We start from the raw sequence: 26,127 nt of genomic DNA on the forward strand, positions 1-26,127 counted from the left end.
GACATTGCAGGGAAGCATCTGATTTGTGCTTCAGTAATAATTTAGCCCAAGTTCTAGCAAGGGCTGGGAAGTTTGTTAACATTATTTTAACTGCACTGCATAATGCCCAGCACTAAGAGAAGACTCGCACAAACGAACGTTAATGAAAGTTAACTCTCAGTAACAAGCATTGTGACATTTTATTATTGTCTCCCATATTATATACTCCCCTTTTTGGACTAATCGGGTAATTGGGTATATTGCCATCAACTTGAAATGCTGCTTTTGGAATTGACATTACTATGAAGTTTGTATGTTACGGTTTTAATTAACTGCATAATAAATATATGAATATATGATTCAGCTAAGTTAAAAGGCAAGTGTATATGCATCGGTTACCAGTCTTCTACTAGTCGAGACTCAGATGAGCATTCATAAATCATCAAACTGCTTGGAGATAAAGACAAATGTATAACGAGGTTTGAGCGGTGTCAGATATAAAGAGAGAATAGATTAGCATAAGAAAGAGAGTTGGAAAAGGGAATCAAAGAGGAAGCCCAGGAAAGGGGAAAGAGCCAAGCTGTAGGTCATTAGGGCCACAATCAGAACATTGTCTGACCAGGATATCTCACACTGAGCGTAGAGCGAGGCATAAGGGTTGCTACTAAATCTCATTTATAAAGGAATCTAAGGTTCCCCATAAGCGCCTAGAGGAGAATCGGTTTCTACTTTGGTGACATTGGGCAATGTGTATGCTTCTAAGGTATATTACCCACGCACACCAAGTCTGAAAAGAAACATGTTTGCACTTTTTCCAGTCAAGTAGAATAACCTTAAGAGCAACCGTGTTCAGCAAGTCAAAGAGAATGAGATTGTTGTCTGTAAGCAAACGTGTCTTCCCAGCTGCAGTGCGAAAGTTGGAAAATCCAACAAGATTATTGTGTTGAATACTTTACTTAATTGGGCGCGATTTCATTCCAATACGGATGAGGTAAGGGCATGAAAAGAACATGTGTTCCAGGTCACCACTCGTTCTGCATGACCAACAGCTATTAGCATCCTTCCGTTTCAGTTTAAAGACTTTATTAGGGGTCCAGTAGAGTGAGTGCACTACAAAGAATTTAGTTTGTAGCAACGAGGGTCGAAGTTTACCATGAAGCAGGAGGGACCTGATGATACCACAGGCATCTTCCGAGGAGGGAATTACATCTGTATCACTGAAGTAAATGAACTATCTATTGCACAGGGTGAATTTAAAGTGGAGAGAACTTTCATGTACTATTTATAAATCTTGGAGGCTACATGTCCACCTGATTGGACAGGCTTGAGGGCAGAGAAAATGGAGTGGCATCTAGAGGGCCCGGTTTAGAGATTCTAGCCTTGAGCTTCAGAAAGTCCTAAAAATCCAAGTCGGGTAATGCGTATTTCGCCTGTAAAGTAGCACATGACGGGCTTTCTATCCATATATAGATCCGAGATAAGGACAATGCCTTTTTTGGCCCATTTCGTGCCCAAAACTGAAAGGTTTGACGTCAATAGCCTCTTATTATTCCATAAAGATTGGAAATTGATTTATTAATGTTGGAGGCTAGAAGTTTATCTAGTACTAATAGGGCTTTAATTGTGTCTTTTAGAATGGCCTGGGATTGGACAAAATTGTGGTGGGACCTAGTCAAATTCGCTGTTAATGGGAATGGGTAGCTAATGTGTTTTTCAATCCTAAACCAGGGTGGGACCGCAATGGGGTTCAGTTCAAACCAACGTATACCCTGAGCCGCTAGAAACTCCAATTGATAGTTGAACCAATCGGGGAGATTATAGCCACCTGTACTTACGGGGGACATGAGTTTCTTGAAAGTCATTTTAACCCTTGTGTTACTCCAAAGGTACTTGGAGCAAAGTTTGGCTATCGTGGAGAATGAAGTGGATAGGCATATAGGGACATACTGGATAGGAAGTTAACTAAGGATGTCAATTATCTTCAGTTTCCAACCTACCCCACCATGATATAAATTTTGATGACCAAGCCAACAGAAGGTCTTTAATCTTATTAACTGTCTTGCTCTCGTTCTGGGATATAGATTTGGACAAGTTCCCTAGACAGGAGGGGATACAATGGACATTGAGAGGCATAACCTCCATTTTGTCCCTGTTTAAAGATTATCCTGAGAAAAAAGAGAACTTCATAATTATATCCAGTATGGTAGATATGGCTATGTCTGTTTTTCCGAGAAAATTGAAATATCCGCATAAGCAGCTGTTTTATAAACGATATCACCAAATGTATCCCCTCAATGTCTGGAGATTAATCAACATCAGTATCAAATGGTTAATGGTCAGTAAAAAGAGCAGTGGTGAAAGTGGGCAGCCTTGAAAGGTGGCCTGTTGAAGAGGGACTGGGGACGATAGTTCGTCATTCACCCTGATTCTTGCAGTAGGCTTGGCATACAGGGCCATGACCATCCTGATATAGTCCTCCCCTAAGCTGCATCTAGTTTGAACCCCCTCGTGGAAGAGCCAGGACACCTTATCAAAGGCTTTCACAGTTATGCCTGCTGCAGCTGTGGCTGGTGAAAGAGCTGCTTTTTCGGATAATTGACAGAACAGCTTAATATTTTTGCTTGCTAGCCTGTCTTTGATTATGAATTGCGATTTTAGTGTGCATCCTTATCCCACTTATATATTTTTCTTTTAATACATTTGTTTTTGAGGGGTGGGAGGGGAGGCGGCCAGGGCAAGCCACTTGCCACATTGGCCCCTTTTGAGGGGCGCTCCATCACAGTACCCTTCCTGGAGCAGCACAGAGACTTTGGGAAAAAGGGAAAGCCAATGAAAACAGTTCTAGTTGGAGATCCAATGTGGCTGTAGCAGTGGTCCACTTGGGAATTGACCCTACAACAGGGAAGACCTAGGCCTGACACTAGAATCAAGCGCTATTGCGACTCCACTGACTGCAGGAAAGAGAATCCAGATGGCAGCAGTGCCAAAATGAGAGACAGGATGCTTTGGTGCAATATACAATGAAAGGAAATGGCAGACCTGAATTCCCTGACACTCTGTGATGTGAGAGGTCTGGACCTGCATTGTCATTGTACAGTCAAGAAGTACATAGGAGGTAGTCAAATTAGAGGAATTGCTGGTGTAACACTCATGGAACGAGTTCCTGGGCATAACAGTGTGAAGACCAGCATTGTGAAGTATGACCTCTGAAGGAAGGAGAGAACAGCCACAAGCATTACAAATTCTAAAGTAGAGTGGTGTACAATTGCGTGGCATACAGTAGAGTGGAATACCATAGAGTGGCGTGGCAGAGAGTGAAATAGAGTGGCGTGGCGAAGAGTGAAATAGAGTGGAGTGGACTGATGTAAAATGAAGTTGCTTAGGAATGGCGCACAGTGGAATACCATAGAGTAAAGCGGTGTGGAGTGGAATATAGAGTGGAGTGGCCTAGATTGGAATACCGCACAGTGGAGTGGCCTAGAGTGGAATACCATACAGTGGAGTTGCGCAGAGCAGAATAGGATACAGTAGAGTTGCGTAGAGTAGAATAGGATACAGTGGAGGGGGGTAGAGCCAAATAGTGCAGAGTGGTGTAGAGCTGAATATCATAGAGTGGAGTGGTGTAGAGTGGCATAAAGTGGAAAAGCGCAGTGGAGTAGAATAGAATGGAGTGGCATAGTCAATTAGCATAGAGTGGAGTGGCATACATAGAGTGGTGTGAAGTGGAGTAGTGTAGGCTGGATAGTGTAGAATGGAGTGGTGTAGAGTTGTGAGCTATAGAATGGAGTGGTGTAGAGCGGAATAGCATAGAGTGGAGTGACATCGTGTGTGGTGGTGTAGAGTGAAATACTGTGGAGTGGCTTAGAGTGGAATAGCATATTGTGCAGTGGTGTAGAGTGGAGTTGCATAGACTGTAATGGCATAGAGTGGAGTGGTGTAAAGTTAAGTGTCGTACAGTGGAGTGGAGTACAGTAGAGTGGTCTAGTGGAGTGGCTTAGAGAGGAGTGAGGTAGAATGGCGAGGTGCAGAGTGGAAAAGCATATAGTGTGTTGAAGTGGCATAGAGTGAAGTACTGTAGCATGGAGTGGCAGCCAGTGGAGTTGCATACAGTTGATTGGTATACAGACGAGCGTGGTGGAGTTGTGTAGAGTAGAATTGCATACAGTGTTGTGGCATGGATTGGCATAAAATGAAGTAGCATAAGAGTAACGTAGAGTGGAATACCGTACAGTGGTGTGGTGCAGAGCCAAATAGTGTAAAGTGGAATAGCATTGAGTTTAGTGGTGTGGAGTGGCATACAGTGGAATAGCATAGAATGGAGGGACGTAGAGTGGAAAAGCATTCAGTGGAATGGTGTGGAGTAGAATAGAGTGGAGTGGCATAGAGTCAATTAGTAGAGAATGGAATAGCATAGAGTGTAGTTGTACACAGAGTTGTGGAGTGGAATGGAGTAGCGTAGTGTAGAATTGAGTGGCGTAGAGTTGAGTGCTATAGATTGGACTGATATAGAGAGGACTAGCATAGTCTGGTGTGCAGTAGATTAGTGTACAGTGGAGTGGCATAGTGTGGTGGTGAACAGTGGAATGCTGTAGAGTGAAGTGGCGTTGAGTGGGATAGCATGTAGTGCAGTGGTGTAGAGTGGAGCTGCATAGACTGTAATGGCATAGAGGGGAGTGGGGTAAAGATCAGTGTCGTACAGTGGAATAGCGTAGAGTGGAGTGTTGTAGAATGCAGTGTCATACAGTGGAGTGGTGTACAGTAGAGTGGTGTAGTGGTCTGGAGAACAGTGGAATATCACAGAATGGAGTGGTATAGAGTGGAATAGCGTAGAGAGGGGTGAAGTAGAGTAGAATTGCGTACAGTGTTGTGGAGTGGGGTAGAGTGGAGTCGCATACATTGGAATAGCATAGAGTGGAGTGGTGTAGTAACCAAGAGTTGAATGTGGTACAGTGGAATAGTGTAAAATGGAGTAGCATAGAGTGCAGTGATATACACTGTAGTGGTGTACAATGGAATAGTGTAAAGTGGATTGTTGTGGAGTGACCGAGTGGAATATATGAGAGTAGGGTAGAGTGGAGTGGCGTAGAGTAGAATAGCGTACAGTGTTGCAATTGATGAATCTCCACAAAACATTACAGGCCTATTTCTTTTTCCACAATGGCAGATGATGCAACATTTTGGGGTGATTAGTAAAGGAGATTCAAAGAAAAAAGGGGAGTTAGTGATATATTGTGTCGCTGTATACTGCAGTGATTTCGTGGTATACCACAGCACATACCAATCACAAGGCAGTACATGATTGGCTAATGGCTGCCTTTACAAAAGTAAAAGGCAGCTATATTTTCTTCACCACACTTGGGCTGTGTTCTTGGTTAAGGCATTAGATATAGGTAAGTAATAGGTCTTATTTTTTTCCATACCTATTACCACTTTATAAAAGTTAGGGAAAATTAAATTTTTCTATATATTTAAAAAGAAAGGTAACTGAGTACTACTGTACTACCTAAACTAAACATTTTTAAACTACAGTGTACAACACTACATTTCACAAGCATAGTGTACTACAGTGTATTTTCAATTTTTTCACTATTTCATTTACTTAGAAAGTACCACACTACTTAAAAAAAGTTATACAAATTAAATATGAAAAACAATACAAAAACACTACTACATTATATTTATGGGGAAATATAGTGCAGTACAGTGTTTTAAAAAAATAATTTGTATTTATTTATTTTTACACTTAGGGTTTGATTACAGTGGAGGTCGGACGAGCATCCAACACCCATCGCTGCAGGAATGGAACCGCCCGACATGTACTCAGCAGTTACGCAGTTACAAGATACTAACAAAAGATTATCTCTGACAGGAATTTATGCAAGGTCCCCCCCCCCCCCCATTTTTTAATCTAAATATAATAATATGTTCTACTTCATTTAGGTTAAGAGCATTGTCCTTATATTTAGTAATGTGGACCCCTCCATTGATAGAGTACTTTGGAAAGACGCAAGGAACCTGCCCTTAGCCCTATTGGTTTGGGTTTTTATTAGATACTTTTCATAGATTTTTATGAAATCATACGTATAGTATAGAACTATAGTAATACCTAAGTTTAGGACAACCCTTTCATTTGTGTTCCTACTGTTTCTCCTTTTCTGTCTTTATGTATATATCCAGCTATGATGATAAGATGAGCACTAAGGTTTCCTTTCATATGCTAGGAACAATTTAATCAATGTTTTTTATGAATGTATGAATTATACTGTTTTCCAGGGAATTACAATAACGTGTATTAGATATATATACCTAAGTGTTAGAATTGAAATCAATAAATACATGTATATTTTGTACGGCTTTTTAACTATTTATGTTGAATTGTTTAAATGCATTATATGCATAGATGTAAAACTATGAGTATATTAAATGTTCTTTTATCACTTCTTTTAGGTTTAACAGTGGCTACTCTTGAAGAAGGCTTTTTGATTACGCCGAAACGCGCGTAGATACAATCAAATAAGAATTTAATATTGCCACCTTTTTCATTTTTATGTGATTGATCTAATTGTTATGAATGATACAATCGAATAAGAATATATTATTGCCACCTTTTTCATTTTTATGTGATTGATCTAATTGTTATGAATTTCTATTGTGTGTCCAACACAATTTTTAACTCCATGTAATTTTTAATATGATTAAAAATGTATACAGTATTTACTGAAATCATGTTGTTTGCTTTTCCCTGTTACATGTGTTTTATATACACAACAGACTGACTGAAAATTGCCAAGGATTGATTTTTCGGCGTTTAGAAAATTGCCTACTTTCCATTGTGGCTTGTGCTGCGGCCCAGGAAAGGACTGCAGCACAAGCTAAAATGGAAAAAGGTATTTGGTAGACATCCATGTACTGGTGCCTGGTACACGGTGTATGGATGTTTGGGGGTGTCGCCATATGTGCCCCCCCTGGCTCTATAGCGAAGGCCCCAGAGTTATAGGGGCCCTGCTGGGGGCCGCCAAAATCCCATTCCGTCTACCTTTACATGGCAGTAGGAAATGGACATCGTAATCCCTATGCCCCCATTGTAGGGATTATGGTCCGACCAAACGACCGACGCCCTGACAGGCTCCTTGAGCTTGTCAGAGGCATCAGTCGGTCCTTCAGACCGCTGTACTTAGACCGACCACATCATAATGCCGCAGACGGACAGCTATCCAGGCTTTCAGGCTGACCGCCACCGACGGCCTGTCAGTTATGGTCCGCCCGACATCCTAACCGGGCCCTTAGTCTGCGTTCTGGGATTAAAGGGAAAGGGGAGTGTGCTTAAAAATTGAAAACAAAATTAAATATGTAAACATTTAAAAAAACACTGTCCTGCACTATATTTACCCAAACCCAGGCTAAGAGCAGTCTAAACAATGTGGTAGTACTATGGTACTCCTCAAACTTCATTTAAAATATAAATGTGTTTATTGTTCCAGTTAATTAAAACCATAAAATTTTTGCATCATAAAACCATAAAATATTACAATTGATAGCATCATGAGATAATACTTCCTGAGAAAGAAGTGCAGCCAATCATTATACCCTAAGATTACATGATTATTGCTATGGTATATTTTAAAACCAATTAGTTAAAAAAAGTTGTTAAATGTAATCAACATCCATACTATTTTTATATCCGAATCAGACTTTTCATATGTGCATGTATGGGTGTACATGTGTATGATTTGAGAAAAAAGGAATTCATATTTAAGATTTCATTACATTGGAGCCTAAAAGCAATGGGCCATCAGGTGCTCAGTGCGTGGTTGCAGCCAAGGGATTTAACAACAAAAGTTTCTTTGGCGACCTTGAAGGGTAAGTGCACAATTCAGCTAGCGATTGGCAATGATTTTGCTTCAAGGGTCCCTGCCCTGCAATTGCCATTATTACTCTGTGGTGACCAAGTTGCTGTTAATAGATTGTTAGCGGTGATGCAGGAGAGCTGAATTGATTTACTGTTCAGTAATGTCAGCACTGCAGTATGGCATGATCTTATATTGAGCGCCTGAAAGGCGGGGCAAAGTATTTATTTAAAATTATATAAAGTAATAAAACAAGTTTTACTTACCTTGAAACACAGTTATATAAACTGGCTCATCCATTCCTATACACTTATGAAACAGTAGGACACTATATATACACTTAAAAGCCAGAACACCGTCAAAGTGTGGTCTAAACAATTTGGCTGCCTTTTAATTTTGTATGGGCAGTCATTAGCCAATCATATACTGTTTTGTCATTGGCATGTACAGTGGCACAATACATCACTACTTTTTTGTGCCTTATGGGCCTGATTCACAATTGTAAACTTGCAGTTTTGTGTAAGTTTACTACTGTTTGCTATTCACAAAGGCATTTTAATACTAGTATCTTTACGACCGAGGAGTTTCTGCATATTAAAAGATAGGACTGTGCTATAGTTTTATGTGCCTAGCCTCCTCAGTCATCAAGATACAACTCATAAAATACCTTTGCTAATAGCAAACAATCGTATATTTATTTAAAAAAGTGTATGTTTACCTTTCCGAATCAGGCCCTACAACTTTAAAACTACTGAAACAATTTAGATCTACTACCAGTAAGAATCATTTACACCCTATAATCTATATTTCTGATACATTTCATCTAAATACATTCACACTGTCTCATTAAACAATACTCATGACACATGACATGCCACTTCACTGCACAGCACACCTCTACACTCTTTGATGTCAGTCCTCTCTACAACACCCCACTCCACTCTACGACAGTCCACTCCAGTCTTGGACACTCCACTCGCTCAACACGCGACTCCACTCAACTACATGCCGCTCCACTCAGCGGCATGCCACTCCACTCTACAAGATGCCACATGTATGGTGAAGTCGGAAAACATGGCGGCCGCTGGCTAGAGCGGCGCGCACGTCCCGACAGAGTCTCCAGCTCTGATGCCCCCAATTTGAGCGAAAACGTACCCGGTCACATGCGACATGCTTGTGGTGGATCTGGCTGTCCGTGGGAGCGTGTGGAGATCTGTGCTCGCTGATCGGCAGCTCGGTAGTTCGGCGGCGCGGCGGCCCAGTGATACACCTGGGCGCCGCGGCCGGAGTAGCCGATGTGCTGGGGGCGGGTCTTCTCTCCCGCGCCCTACCGCTGGAGAGAGGCAGCCGTGGAGCTGCGAAGAAGCCGGAGGGCGGCCACACATAGCCTCTACACGAGGAGAACAACCTCGGCAGTCTTAACAAGACGGTGCGGTAAGGGGGCTCACCAGGGGGAAAGTCTTCTACTAAACGGGCAGCTGAAGGAAAAAGAGCAGGTTATACCAGACTCTAATAACATTGGTAATGCTACAAGCTTAAATAACGATCTCCCTAGACACATATGCACAGATATTGATACTGACAGAAGTCTTTTTGATTTAAAAAATCAGGACCGTAGTCCTGGGCATATTGTTGAAAAAGATCTTCACTAAGTCCCCACCCCAAATCTGATTAGAATTAAGAGAAAATTGCAAGTCCTCTCTTGTGTAGCTTTAACCCAGGAAAACAGCAAAGCACAGCCCCAAAAAAAGAACTTAGGAGCAAAGAAGAGATCTACCGGCGAAAACCTGGGGAAGCGAAAGGGAAAGGGAAATGGAAGGGGAGTAAGAAGGATAAAGACTTAGGAGGCTCGGGGAAATTTGGTGACTTAGACCAGGTGCAATAACTGGAAAGGGGAACCGTCACAGAGTCAGAGGTTGAAACTGAGTCAGACCTGCCACAATCTCTGTGTCCTAAAGCGCAGAGGAAGGAAAGGAGTCATCAGCCATTATATACTAGCCTGAAGGAGCTTCCTCACAAGGTAGCCCAGAGCAAGGGTAACCCCAAAAAGACCAAAGCTTCCCGAATTACACCCTCACTGAAGTCCTATTTTAAGGTCCTGCCTCAGGTCCTTAACATTAATCAAGAAACTCAAGGACAGTATATCGCTCAAAACACACCTACCCTAACCGAAGTTTCTGCCTCAACATCTACACTCAGCAGTCCCAATGTTTCAGCTGTGGTGGTAGCGGAGGCAGCAGAACAGGAAAATAGCGTAAAGATGGGTGACGCGGTAAAGCAGAGTACAACTACGACGCCCCCAGTAGATCACCTAACCGCTAATCTAGTAGGAACAGAAAGCGTAAGTATAATAAAAGAATCAGGTCTATGCTCAGGGGGTAATAAAGAAGACAGCGAAGACACCCTCCAACATATACTTCTCAATATGAGGAATGAGATCAAAAGTGGGTTTGAGGAGTCAAAAAAAAGCTTCGCTGAATCAAGACAGAACCAGTCTGAGATCCGGACCATGTGTGAAAGTTTGGAGAACAAAGTAGATGGGCTCTCTCTGAGAACTGGGAGCCTAGAGAACACAGTTGGTGAACTTAAAGCAAAGCTAGAACACGCAGAAACAAAGATCCTGACTCTACGAAGAGAGGGAGAGGTGGTCAAAGAAAGGGTAGAATCTCTAGAAAACTACTCAAGAAGGAACAATCTGAGGATTTTTAAAATTCCGGAGGGAAAAAAGGGAAGTGAAATCAAGAAATTTGTGGCGACCATACTTAAGGACGCCCTTAACTTGGAGGAGTCTGTGTCAGAACTGGAGTCTGACATACAGAGGGTACACCGTGACCCCTTCCGTCTCAACCCTGGTAGAACCAAACCCAGAAAGATCCTTGTAAACTTTCTAACTTATACATTGAAGGAAAAGATACTGAACTTAGCACTCAAAGTCAAGCCACTGAAAACTTCAGACTTTTCCTTCGAAGTCAGATCAGACCTATCCAAAACCACATTGGATAGGCAATGGGAATTGGGTCAGCGGATGGAGAAATTTAGAGCTCTGGTTGCTACTGTACAGATGCGATTCCCCGCTTTCTTGAAAATCATGTTTAACAACTAAATGCACAACATCAAGACTCCTCTCGAGGCGGATGAGCTACTAGTCTCTATCAGTGAATTTGTAAAAACTCCTTGACACCTGGCAGTAGCTAGCACAAAAAAAATAATAATATATATAAAGAAATGGAATACATAAAAGAGAGGAGTTAACAAATGATAGAGTTCATGTAAAAAAATATAATAAATAAAAAAAATTAAAAAAAATAACTAACTAAAAATGAATATATAAAATAGGGTATAAATAAATAAATAAATAAATGAAAATAAAGGGGGAAGCAAACGAGTGCTCCTATAAAGAGAATGGGAGAAATATAAAAGTATTATAGGGAATAAAAAAAAAAAAAGGGAAATTTATTTTTCACTATCTGATCTCTTCCCCCCTTCTCCCTTTAATCATTCTTGGTATGAAGAGCTGATCACGATTCACTCTCTCTGATTTACTTTACATCACACGCCATCACACGCCATCTTAGCGATTTAAGGGGAAAAGGGAAAAAAAAAACATATAAAATCAAATAAACACACCACCCATACAATATTGAGTATATCGACCGACATATGAGACAATGGGGGCCCCAGACGGGAGTACGTCGGAGACGATAACCTGGCAAGACATCCGGCCAGAGTAAGTTGGGGGGGGGGGGGGGGGGGGGTTCCAGGGGTGGGGGGATAAAAGCACAAAAAAAAGTCCTCATATGCTAAATTTTAAACTCTTAAAAAACACTGATCCAACGGTGCGATACAATAAACGCTTGGTTGAAATAGAAAACAATAGACAGACAACTAGTAGGATGATAGCAGAGCTCTTAGATGGCAAAATAAAATGAGAGACATCAGATTGTTATCCTGGAACGTCAATGGCCTGCGCGTACGAGGGAGAAGACATAAAATCATGCAGTACCTCAGGGACTCACCCGCGCAGATCATGGCGATCCAGGAGACACATCTAAATAAGCAGGAGATTAAGGATGTACTAAAAAAACTGAAATGGGTCGATAAATTCATAAGCACAGACCACAACGCCAATATTCGTGGAACAGCCATCATTTTTAAAAAGGGAGCAAGGGTTCAGATTGCGGACTGGAAAGCGGATGCGAGTGGTAGATGGATGATAGCTAATGTCCAGCTGGACTCAAGGCGGTTTACTCTTGTAAGCTACTACGGTCCTAATCAGGATGATCCTTCTTATTCAAATATACTACAGAACCATCTGATCACCATCACGAACCCAATAATATGGATGGGAGATTTTAATCTAGTGCTAGATCCAAAATTAGTTAAATCTCCTAGTTCCAGGGCCGTAGTGCGAAACAATATGAGGGACACGCTCCGGAGTTGCATGTCTAACCTGGGACTAGATGATCTTTGGAGGCAAAGAGCCGGGAAAACCATGGGTGTCTCCTTTCACAATCATAAATATAAACATAAATCCCGAATCGATTATGCCCTGTTCAGCCTCTCTCTAAAAGACTATAAAAAATTTAATATAGCTACCTCAGCATATGTCAGACCACTCAGCCATCCTCTTCTCGTTAATGTTAGATCAGGAACCCATTCATACATCATGGTCCTTTGATCGATCCATCTTACTAGAGGAAGAGGAGAGAGAACACCTTATATCTGAAACTGCCTCCTTTTTAGAGTGGAATATAGGCTCTGCCTCCCTGGTAAGTGTATGGGAGACTTGGAAAGCTTACATAAGGGGCTGTATTACTAACAGGGCCTCGTACAGGAAAACAAAATACAGAGAGGAGATATTAACAATAGAGCAAGATTTGACTCGATTGGAGTCTATAGATCAAGCTCCCTCAGCCAATCTAGAGGAGAAAGGAGAACTAAAAGGCAAATTAGAAACGCTATTGCAGGAGAGACTAAACAAACGATGGCAGGCCAGTAAACTCTCTCACTTTGAATACGGCGAATCGGCAGGGAAGTTACTAGCCTGGAAAATAAAAGCTGACCAGACTAGGAATTATATAAAAGAAGTGAGAGTAACTGGAGAAACGGATAATAGGAAGACTGATTTCGACATCGGTGAAGCCTTCAGTGCTTTTTTTCAAAAAATATACACAGGTGAGAGCAATACTAATACAGAGGAAAGATCTCAATGGCTAGATAAGATAATTCTTCCAAAATTAAACGGGCCCCAAAGTGAGAATCTTGATAAAGAAATAACAGAGATAGAAGTTGAAAATGCTATCAAACAACTAAAACAGGGGAAGGCTGCAGGACCGGACGGTCTTCCGGGAGAATTATACCGGGCACTTAATTCTACCCTCACCCCGGTCCTTACAAACCTATTTAACAATATATTAATAAGAGGTGAGATACCACCTAGTTCCTGGGGAGAAGCCAATATAGCTCTAATATTAAAAGCAGGTAAAGATCCAGTAGATTGTGGATCATATCGTCCAATCTCGCTTCTCAACAACGACTATAAGATTTTTTCATCAATTTTGGCTGTGCGTCTGGGAAGCGAGATTGGATCAATTATCCACCAAGACCAAAAGGGATTCATTAGAGGCCGACAACTGGCTGATTTAACATATGACTTAGTCGGAGCCATCGACATTGCCTCAACTTTTTCTTTACCCCTCGCAATCATGACACTTGACGCAACAAAAGCTTTTGATATGGTTAATTAGTCCTATCTAAATGCAACCATGGAAAAATTGCATCTTGGCCCTAAATTTTACAGAGCGATAGGCCTACTATATAACAACCCCAGAGCCTGTCTGCTAATCAACGGCACACGTACACATCCCTTGGAAATCAGTAGAGGGACAAGGCAGGGGTGTCACCTCTCTCCCCTCCTTTTTAATTTATATGTGGAGCCATTTGCTCAGTCCATAAGAGAAGATACCAATATCCCGCATTTCTCTTTTTCTGGATGGGAGAAGAAGGTCAGACTATATGCCGACGATATTCTCATCTACACAACGGACCCGGCCCTGGCATTTCCAACGGTCATTAAAAGGGCAGAGGAATTTGGAAAGCACTCAGGCTACGAAATAAATGCCGGAAAAACAGAAATAATGGCTTGGAATATCACAAATCTCCAGCTTCCGGTAAAACCCTCAATGAGATACCTGGGAATAACAATCACCAAAGACCTAAATCTCCTGGCCCAAAATAACCTAGATCGGATCTCTCGTGAATCTAAAACCTTGATGAAAACCTGGTCCTTTCTCCCTCTTACTATTTATGGGAGAACCAGTCTAGTAAAATGACCATCCTCCCCAAATATACATTTATTTTTAACACCATCCCATTAATTTTTTAAACCAAGCAACTCTCAAAATGTCAACAAAATATTAATTCATTTATTTGGGGCTATAAGTCAAGCAGACTGGCATGGAAGAAACTGAGAAGGAGAAGAGAAAAGGGAGGACTCGCCTTGCCAGATCTGGAATACTACGCTTGGGCGTTCCATCTGACCCACTCCAGGATGCTATTAAGATCCCGTTAGATAATGCAAATGGCAATATGTTTAAAGCAATGCTATTGGGCTCGGACCTTCCACTGAATGGCTTCCTATTTAAGTTCGGACACCAGAAGTTTTTTTAAAAAGTCAGGCTGAAGACACTACAGGGTCCCATAAAGGAATGGACACAAATTAAATCTAAGGCTGGGATAGCGTATTTTTCTAACTACGCACCGATTTGGGACTTACCTGGGTTCTCCCCACAATATACTGAGACGGTCAAAACGGTCCTACTGGAAGCAGGAATATTACGATGGGGGGAGTTAGTGGCAGGGGGATCCTTTATGAAATGGGAAACATTCAAGGTCAGGGTAACATCACCACTCTCCTGGCTTGTCTATATACAACTGGCCAGTTGGCTGCGAACTCAAACTAAGAAAAAAATAAAAATGGGAGGATACAGCTCTCTAGAAAACAACTTAGTTGAGAAACCCGCTGGAGGCAAGGAAGTTGCGTTGTATTATTGGAACATCATAGAGGATGGGGAGGGAGATTTCAACCTTCCGATAAAATTGTGGGGAGGAGAGGGAGAACCCCAGGCAGAAGACAAATGGGTGGAATCCTTCACCCTTCTCTACAAAATCATAAAACCAGCGTGGCTGAGGCGCAATCAACTCTTTACACTACATCGGGCGTATTACTCCGCCAAAAAACTCTCGAAATTCCAATCTGGGAAATGTTGCAGTAAATGCTTTTTCCCAGCAGCCTCAGACTTACATATGTTTTGGGAATGTTCGAACATCGCCACTTATTGGCAAGAAATCAAGGTATCACTTGAATCAATTCTCAGAATCTCTATCCCACTTTCATGGTCTCTAATTGTTTTTGGGCTAAATGAGAACATCAAGGGATTAGAAAGAGAATTTCTATACTATGCTATTCTACTAGCAAGAAGAGAAATCTGTAAAAACTGGGTCAATATTAACTCCCCAACCCATGCAGAGTGGTTGTCTTCATTATATACAACATCGAAGGTAGACTTAGCTAGAATATGTAGTCCTCGTACTGTGAGATTCTGGAATCTTTTGATCGAGTGGAGACGGAACAGTTAACGTACCCGGGTTTTTTTCCCCCGGGTCCGATGATTAGGCCTAAGTCTCCATGTCCAATGGGAGGCACCCCACGCCATATTGTTATTGGACTATCAGCCAATAAAAGGCCCGAATGGAGATAGTTCTGCAGGGTTCTTCATTGATCGAGACATTTTGTCTGCCTTCCTGGATATTATGAGATCAATTTCTGGTCTCTTGATGATACAGAGGCGACCGAGTCTTGTAGTTGGAGCACCCCTGGATCGACTATGTGGCTAATGAGGACTAATAAAAAAAATTAAAAAAAGATGCCACATGTATGACAATCGACTCCACTCTGTGGCACTCTACGAGACTGTATTCCAGGGTATGCCACTCTACGACACTACTTCTCTCTAGGCCACCCTACAACACTATGGCCCACTCTACAACACTCCAGCCAATTCCCTCTGTACCACTCAACTCTACTTTCATCCACTCTACCATATGACATACTACTGCACTATACTTCACTATACTACACTATTCCACTCTACAACACACCACTCTACACTACTGTATGCCACTCCAATCTACAGCACTCTATGCCATTCCACTCTAACACCCTCTATAACACTCCACTCAACAAAATTCTACTCCACTCTATGCCCCTCCACTGTACGCCACTCTGACTCGCCACTCTACACTATGACATGCCTTTTAACTGTACAACTGTACACTGCATAAATTATAACTCACACATTTATGATGTACTACTTATACCCTTTCATGTTACATCACTTATACCATTACAATCATAGCATTTATAGCAACACTTATGACATCTCAAATGACATAATTTGTGAGAACACTGTGCATGGTAGTGTTGAGTTATAGTTAATGTAGTGTGGCTAGCAAGTTGACAACCTGTGTAAGGAGGGGCGCTACTTATAGAAATTTGAAGGTGGTGTGTCAATTACACATTTAACTTATAATTATAACTTTAGAATTACTAATATTTGTCTAGTTCAAGTTGGGTTTGAATAGAAAGAGTACATTAAAAATTACAGTTATAACTTTAGAATTTCTAATGTGTATATATAGAACAAGTTGGGCATGTATAAAAATGATAAATAGCGTTTTCCTAACTATAAGCTTAAAGCTTTGGTTTGTTCATTATATATATATAATGTGTGTGTATATATACGTGTGTGTGTGTGTGTGTGTGTATATATATGTTTCACTCATATAGGATAGACAAAAGGAAATCTGGATTTTATAAAGTTTAATATTTTCACTACTCTTGCTTACACTGGAGCAGGAATAGTAGTCCCCCTCCCCCGCAGTCCAACACTTTCCTTACTGTTGCTTAAGTTGGAGTAGGAATAGTAAATCTAACCCCTTCAAAGTCTAATGCTTGCTCTACTGTTGCTGAGGTTGGAGTAGAAATATTGAATGTTAGCCCTCCCAGTAAATTTTTTTTATTTGATTTTTTTTAAGTTGTTTTAATATATATTTTTTCTTTTGATTTTAAAAGTTAGTTTAATGTACAATTTTTTTATTAAAATGTTTTACTGATGTTTTTAGGAATTTGCTTTTGTTGTATAAATGTCTTCTTTATTAATATCTAGAGTTTATATTGTCATTTTTTTATTGTTTTTAATTTATGTTAACATCTAATTAAAAAAATGTGTTTTTTTAAATTATTTTAAAGTATATCTTTTTATTTTATGTTTGTAAGTTATACATTGCTTATATCATATATATATATTAAATGTAATGTTATATTTAATGTCAATATGTTTAAAGTTAATAAAAAAGGATTATAGCAAATCATATACATTTTTGACAATATGATCAATTTGTGGTTCATATTTTCGACTGTACATTCAATGTATATCAGCTCCATGTTTGTGTCCTAGATATATGTTTTTGGCAATATTTTGTCAACTGCATTTCATGAGTTAACTGTTCACAGGGTAGGAGTCACGGGGTTCTGCAAGGAAGCCCAATCTTTGATTGTTGGGAGCTACAGACCACATGTTTTCAGACCTAAGCTGACAGCCCAAAGAAAACAAGAATTGTAAAGCATTATAAAAGAAATTATTACACACGGATTGCACTGGCATTTGGCTTACCTTTGGGGCGTGCTATGCTGGTGTTGGTCCAGTGCTTTTTTCCCTCCTTTTATGTTGAGTGGAAACTTTATCTGAGTTGATTGTACAAAGATGTTGGTTATTTGCCACAAATTTCTTTTATGAAATGGGTTCACTTCCTGCTTTTTCACCCTTTCCTCATCCAATCCACATATTGAGAGTGGGATTTTATAGTGTGATTGCAAAAAGGTCATTTTGAATAAAATTGGTGCTCTTGTCTATAAGACTGGATGACAGCTGTACCTGTGTATTTTTTGGTAAGGAGAATCGTATTGGGCAGGAGTTTTTAGGTCTCGCCTGTCAATGCGCATGCGCATTGAGCTTGCGAGACTATGGGGGCTTAAACAGACTTTAACCAACTTGCGCGATTTCATGGCGATTCCTTTCAGTGCCTGTGAAATTTAACCTCAATGCGCAAGCGCATTGACATTAAAAGCGCGTGCACATGAAAGCGTCAAGGCTCCCTCCCACGGCTATCCCCAGCATGCGCTGTGCCTCAGGCATTTCTCCTCCCCTAATTTATTCACTGCCACGGCTTTCGCTTTGACGGGCGCCGGTCCGTCTCTCCCCTCCTGGCCCCCTCTCCCCTTTCTCTAGCACGCTCATACAGTCCACAATAAACAAACGACTTGAAACTGAAATCGCCGCCGGTCCGTCTCTCCCCTCCTGGCCCCCTCTCCCCTTTCTTTCTAGCACGCTCATACAGTCCACAAAAATCGCAGCCTAAAGAATTAAAAGAAGACGTGCAAACTCCTTTCTGAAATCGCCGCCGGTCCGTCTCTTCCCCTCCTGGCCCCCTCTCCCCTTTCTTTCTGGCACGCTCATACAGCCACGGCTTTCGCTTTGACGGGCGCCGGTCCGTCTCTCCCCTCCTGGCCCCCTCTCCCCTTTCTCTAGCACGCTCATACAGTCCACAATAAACAAACGACTTGAAACTGAAATCGCCGCCGGTCCGTCTCTCCCCTCCTGGCCCCCTCTCCCCTTTCTTTCTAGCACGCTCATACAGTCCACAAAAATCGCAGCCTAAAGAATTAAAAGAAGACGTGCAAACTCCTTTCTGAAATCGCCGCCGGTCCGTCTCTCCCCTCCTGGCCCCCTCTCCCTTTTCTTTCTAGCACGCTCATACAGTCCACAAAAACAAACGAGTTCAAACTGAAATCCCCGCCGGGCCGTCTCTCCCCTCCTGGCCACCTCTCAGCATACATTGTAACACAAAACTGAGAGCAACTTCGAGGCACAGGAGGGATGGCTAGCTTTACTTTAAACATACTTGTGTACAAACTTAATAAAAGACACAGACTCACCACCATTCAGCAGGCATACTATTTCCCCCCCTCCCTCTACAGCGTGCTATGGAAATTTGGGGGATTGTATCTCTAGGCTTGCACCTAATAAAAATTTCCGATGTTGCCATCATTGGAATAACATTACTATAACATTTACAATGCTTGGGGACAATAAATACATGCAAAAATTTACAGTATGTCTTTTGGGTCATAAGGGAGATTGCTTTTTACGAACGAAACAAACACAGAGCCTCTCTCCCATCCACTTCACTAAACACTCCACCCAACCCCCACAACACCCACCAATACGTCTGTACCGCTCGGACCACTCTTCAATTCCATTTACATAAACACACAGGCCCCAGACTCCAAGGCTTTCGTAAACAAAACTACAGGATGCTAGAGTGCTTTAAGCGCCGTCGTCAAGATTCTAATCAGTTGTGAAGTTGCTTTTGGGATATGCTAATTTGAACAGCAGGATGCGAGCCGGTTGTTAGCCCTAGAACCCCAACAACAACAAAAAAAAAAACATCCCACTGAAAGAAAAAAAAAACACTGGAAATGTGACGCTTTTTTTTACAAAACTCCTACAGTTCACATTTTGCACACAGACTTAAAGCTTACAAGTTACGACTTACGTTCTCTTAGGGTACATACAGCCTCAATCCCATTGACCAACATACATTTGATACTTACAGACTCTAGCCTCTATGCTTACATTATAAAACTTTGAAACACCGCAAGCAATAAAAAATTAACTACTTACAGTCATAGGAGGGGGTGCTGGCTTTCATTAAACATACTTATCTACAAATACAATTAAAGACACACTCACTCCCATTCAGCTCCATACATCAGCTCATACCATTTCGCCACAACTTTGTCAACCTTTACGTCTTTCGAAATAAATCAACCATCCTCTCTCCCATTCATCAGCATACATTCGATACATTCAGACTCTAGCCTCAAATATACAGCCTAAAGAAAAAAAAGAAGACGTGCTAACTCCTTTAATTAATCATCAGCCAGCCTCTCTCCCATTGAGCAGCATACTTATGCTCATACCATTTTGCCACACCTTATGATAAATTTACCTATATACACACAAAACAACCAGCATCTCTCTCATTCAACATCATATATTGGGTACATTATTTTACATCCGAATTATCCAGCCTCTGTCCCATTCAGCAGCATACATCAGCTCATACCATTTCGCCACACCTGCTCTCCCATTCATCAGCATACATTAGATACTTTCAGACTCTAGCCTCAAACATACAGCCTAAAGAAATAAAAGAAGACGTTTTTATTTCCTCATCAGCCAGCCTCTCTCCCATTGAGCAGCATTCACCCTCACACCCCTCACGCTCACATCCCTCACCCACACACCCCTCACCCTCACACCACTCAAGCCACAGATGGGTGTGCGATGGGAGGACGCTCAGCTTGCAGGGCTGTGCTTCTATCCCCTGCTGCACTCTCCTGCTCTCTAGAAATGTGGCATAACAACAAGAGCTGCCATCAAAGTCACGTAAATACAAATCATGTTGCATTCCAAATGCTATAGGTGTCACATTCACAAAAGTTAAAACTATTGGCATTGTAAATTGATAGAGCGCGCGAGGTCACCCAGCCAATGATTTCGCCGTTTCCGGCTTCAGGGCCCATATACTTTCAATTCACACTATTCATTGACCAGGCGACTTCACGGGCTGCTACCAATTGTGTGTGTTCCCTACTGTTATTACTTAGTGTACCCGACTTACCATCCACCGACACGGGTACCTATGACTTCAATGGATCAGGGGCCTAGCTGTAAAAGGAAAGGCAGCAAATGCAATTTCAAAATGACATTCAATACTGTTGTAAATGACCACGGACAACTGGAAGTTTTAAAATGTTTATCTAAAGTTCGTTTTCTGAAAGCATGAGATTTACAAGAATAAGGCAATCGATAATCAAGATAATGAAAAGTACATAACTATAGAGAAATAAAGTCAGGATAATCATTAAAATGCAATAATGAGATGCGAAGGAAATATGCTATGCATTCAAGGCAGGAATTCTTTAGAAAATCTAAGTAAGGTCGTTCTAGACCATATCAGAAAATGACAAACTGCAATGCAAAATATGATTTCTAAAAGATAGGGTAACATGAGAACATATCAAGAAAAATTATGCAAATGACTTTACGTTTCAATAGTTTGCGGCAAAAGCATGGAAAAATCAACGTATGCAAGATGTCTCTTTATTTGAGCAAAAGACAGAAATATAGAAAGGGGCAAGTTTTAAGGAACTTAGAGCAGTATTTACCTAGACTGGTGTGGAAACCAAACCCTGGCCACGGGTCAGTTAAGGACAGGAAACCCTCAAGGAAGGATACCCCTCAAAGGACAGCAGGTGCAGAATGGACACCCCGGACAGGACAGGATACCCTCAGATTAGGAATCAGGACAGGACCTCAGGACAGGACAGCAAACCCTCAGGACAGGACCGCTCAGGACAGGACCACACCCGCAGTTTGGAAGCAACGCCTGCGTTCCACCCTCTCTGCAGCTATCGATCAAGACCCCGATTGGGTCAGCGAACTCCCAGCAAAGTGCTTCGCCAGCACTTTAAGGTTCAGTAAAACCTTAGTCTATGGTCAATTTCGGACAGAGTGCTCCGCAGCGCTCTGTATCTTCAGTCACCTATTGAGTACGATGGGTCAGTGACAGGTCAGCTAAACCAGACAAGTCGGACGATTCCCTAGGTGAACCCAGGGTAGATATACTCTTTTGAGTCAATGTACCACCCCCCAAATGTTGCAAAGTGTCAGAATCCCCAATTTCGATTGGTCCTAAGGTAGGCTTTGGGTAACACACCAATCATATCAGTCTATTTAGATGCTACATTTACATATTTGGGTACCGCCTAGCGAGATTGGGGTTCCCATGAGAAATTGTGCAGAAATATGAGTGACAATTTACATTGTTGCCGAGCTAGGACAATTGTCTCTGTTTTCCTGGGTTTTTCAGGTCAGTTCTCAGGAGCATCTTGCCCATCACTGCCAGCTGGCTAAGTTCCATCAGCCAAAGTTGTCAGGTCCCTGGAAAAGCGATCATGCGCAGAAGGGACCTCCAAGATGGCTCATCGGTACAAACAGACCCCCATTCCCCGCGGTACATGAAAAGTAAGCGAGAACAAATTAATACATAGAAATAACGTTATGAAAACACATCATTTGGTTTTGAACTTTCAACTTATCACTACAAAATATACTTATGCAGTCTAAATGTTAGCTACACATAACATACACAAGAGCAGTGGCACGAGCAGTACCACGTTGTAGGCAAAGCTATGAATTACGCATGCGCATAAATTTCCCTCCACTTCTGCAGACCCGTCAGGACACGTGAGTGTGGCTGACGCATGCGCAGTAACTAAATACAAGCGGCGGCCATATTTTACGGACACGGATTAAAATCATTAGGAATACACATAGGCAAGCTTCTTAATCCTTATTCAAACTAAATATAAATGTTAGTAAGACGTACACTTATTACCTTGTTACACATAGACGAGGTTCATGACTTCGGCAAGGTCGCAAAATATGCGAAGCTTTGCTTCATCAAAATGACAAAGCTATCAATTTAGCTATTTCAAAAAACTACACAAAAAAAAACATCATTTACAAGACCATTAGATCCTACTTTTCTAATGCGAGACCTATTGCATTTCCAATGCTTGTTTAAGCACTTGCGGATCCTAAAAAAAAATGTTGGGGTTGCGTGACCAGGCGTGAAACATGGCAGACACCTGAACCTGTTGATTTGTCCCAGGGGTCCCATCACCCCCCTCTTCGATAAACAGCCCGGGACACGTCCAACATTGCATCCGCTCCCATGTAGCCGCAAGACAACTCAGGAGAGTAGAGGGAGTGTGGGAGGGCCGAGCCCTCTAACTGGACAATCTTCATCGTCCCACTAACAGCCCAAGCTGCCCGGGCAGTGCTGCACCCGCAGAGAGATCAGTGCAACAGTGCAGAGGCAGTGTGGTCAGCATCGAGAGACTGCACAGGACCCCAAACTCTGATAGGTGCTGACCTAGTCCTCTAATCTGGAGGAGAAGGGGTGGGGCGTGAGCATGACCTGAGTCCTGAGGGCACTGCTGATGGTGTGCTGCCAAGACATCACAGGTCTGCAGTGAGGAACCTGCCACGAGGACGACGTAGCGGCATTCACAGGCCCACCTGCGTTGGTGGATACTGCGTCAGTCAGGCGTTGACCGACCAGAGGCACCACTTGGGTTTAGCCAGTGAGGGCAGGGAGAGCCATGGGCCCCACTAATTTCCGCACTGGTGGGGGCCACAATGCTGGCCACCGGGGACCAAAGGAAACCTGAAGAGACTGAGGGGGCCTGCGGGCTCCATAGTTTGTGGCCTTGTTGGGAGTGGACAGTGCCTGCACAGTGCCCTCAGAGGAGGTGCCCATGTGCCAGGGACCGTAGCCTTCATTAGGGCTCAGGACTCTCCTTGGCCCGGGATTTCTTGTAGCAGAGTGGCTTTCCACTTCTCAGCTTGTGAGCAATAGCGGCATGTGGGGCCCTGACTGCCCTCAGTCACCACTGGTCACATTGTGCAGCCACCACACATTTGGAAAGCATTTCTAGCCCTGAGGGGGACCACTGGATTGTGAGGGGGGCCCAGTCAGCACAAAAGAGGGGTAATTTGCCATAGGTGCATTCCTCTGGCCAGGACCCTGAGTCTCCAATCAGCATGCACCCGGGCCTGGTGGCCGGCTATTAGACTCTTACCGAGTGATGGACCACCCTCTGGCCCCGGAACCCCTCTCAGCAGAGTGACTTTCTCTTCTTAGTTTGCGAGCCTCACCTATCCTAACTGTGCACACTGCACAATCCCTGGGACGCCTCCTCAGCTTGGAGAGGGGATCCTGCAAACAGGAGGCTTCGCCTGTACCAGTATAGATCACCGATCTTGAGAGAGGAGCCACGCATATACCCCAGGTAATGACACATTACCCCAGCCGGTCCCTTTTGTGACTTTTGAACTAGGGTCCCAGGCCCACGTTTGGTGGCCCACCTGAGTGATTCCTCCAGTGCAATGAGTGGAGGGCCTGCAGAGGGGAACCATGACTTGGGGCAAGGGAAGGAAGTAGAGCACTACAAAACCATGCTGCAGCAGGCCTCCACATGCTGCCCCGTGTCAGAATTCTTGAAACACGCAGAGGCCCTGACTTGGCAACAGCAACCTGGACTCCACATCAGTAGACTCTAGCATCACTAAAGACTTATCTTAGTAGCATTTCAGGATCTTAAAGATGAGATACTTACTCTCAAATCGGATCTCTGGAGCAACATTCATTTGGTACTCGGGGAGGTCTCTGACTTGGGCAACAGGGTTGAAGAAGTGGGGAAAGGCCTGCACAAACAAGTTGACAACCGTGAAAAACGTCAACAGCGGATGCTACTCCACTGGCAACACGACCAACTTCTCAAAGTTAAGTGTGAAGCTCTGGAGTACAGATTCTGCTAGGATAACATCTGAATATGGAGGGGTTTACCAAGAGGTGGGTACCACGGATCTCCCCATATATGTTCAGGATCTACTTGGGACCATCTTGGAGGTCGTGACAAATCCACACATCTGCCTTGATAGAAAGCAGAGTGGCCCTGGGCGGCAGGCTAGAGGGCCTCCCCTGGACGTCCTGACACAGGTCCATCTCTTTGAGGACAAAGGGACAGAAGGGAGAAAGATCTCCTTCAATGGAGTCTCGCTGTTCCTATTCCAAGATCTCTCACCGAACACTGTGGCAATGTTGCAGGACCTTCAAGCAAGTCACAGACTTATTGAGGTCAAAGAGAATCAGCTACCAGTAAGGCCACCTGTTTCAACTCCTCTTCCAGTAGGAGGGCAGGCTTCTTTCCTTCAACTCCTTAGAGGCACCGGGGGAACTCCTGAGTATTTCCCAACAACAAGGAGATAGAATTCAGCAAAGAGAGACTCCTCATTCACTTGAGACAAGCTACTGGAGAAAGTCCTGAACTCCAGGAGGAGGGGAGCAATGTGAGCCTGGTGCAGCACGCCTTTGAGGCACCTTGAGGCGTGTGTTGCCATGTCCTAGATAAGGACACCAGCTGTCATGATTCATTTGCCCTTGGAAGAAGGATGCCAGGGGCATGGGGGGGAGTGGTTTGGATGCTCACATAGTGCTGATACTCCCCTTTGACTATATACACGCCACCAACCTGCGTCGGGTAAGTTGAGTGGAGACCTAAACCTTAGGGTGGGATACCCGCTGCAATTCCTGCTCACCCTTGGTTCTTTGGTGTTGACGTTTATTGTTATGTTAAAACGTTGGGGTACATTGAGGAGCACAGCACCACATGGCACTAAACACGTACACATGGCAGCCTTCACGCATAGCACGGAGTCCCACTTAACAGAAGCCGACGTGATTTTCAAAATGGCTCAGTATTCTTAGGGTACTGAGGAGATTTGGGAATATGTATGCCTACTCCAGGAGACGCACTTAATTCAGGGTGACAAACACCGGCTCCGCTCTAGAGTCTTTTCTTTTCAGTATCATGCCTCAGCCACGACAAAGACTGCAGGGGTAGCAATATTATTTTGGACACCATGACATTCTACTAACGACAGGTCCTGACTGGAGACCAGGGTAGATGGCTAATAGTGGGAAGAGACTAGGCGGTACCCCCATAGCGATTGGTAACATATACTGCCTGAACATGGGTGAAGATGCTTTTTTGATTCCCATAGTTAAAAAATTCACTGGGGCTTCGGGACACTCCTTATTAATTGGAAGTGACATCGTTAGCATCCTGCATGTAGTAGCGTGTACGTCTCAACAGGAAGGGATGACTGCTCTTTCCACTGTAGGTAAGGCAACCCTTGGCGAGCTGGGACTGAGTGGCACATAAGACATGCATACTAATACACTATCGCCTCCTGGACCATGGATTGCTAGCCCAGGTTGAAGAGGTATCTAAAGAGCCGATGACCATCCCAGAACACGGCCCGTGACAGGTTACCCTCCACTGGCCTGGCACAGATGCAGAGCGCAAAAAGGAGTTCCTGGAGACTGAACGACTCCCCTTTGATGAACCAAAGTAGTGCGACATGAGATTACAACGGCAATGCATTAATACCTGCAAATCAATCACACCAGGGAGGTGAAGCCCCAAATAGTATGGTATACTCTGAAGGCAACGGCTCTGGAAGTGTTCATTAAAGAAGTGAGC

The sequence above is a fragment of the Lissotriton helveticus genome, chromosome 3_1 (genome assembly GCF_964261635.1).
Source record: "Lissotriton helveticus chromosome 3_1, aLisHel1.1, whole genome shotgun sequence".
Taxonomy (NCBI): Eukaryota; Metazoa; Chordata; class Amphibia; order Caudata; family Salamandridae; genus Lissotriton; species Lissotriton helveticus.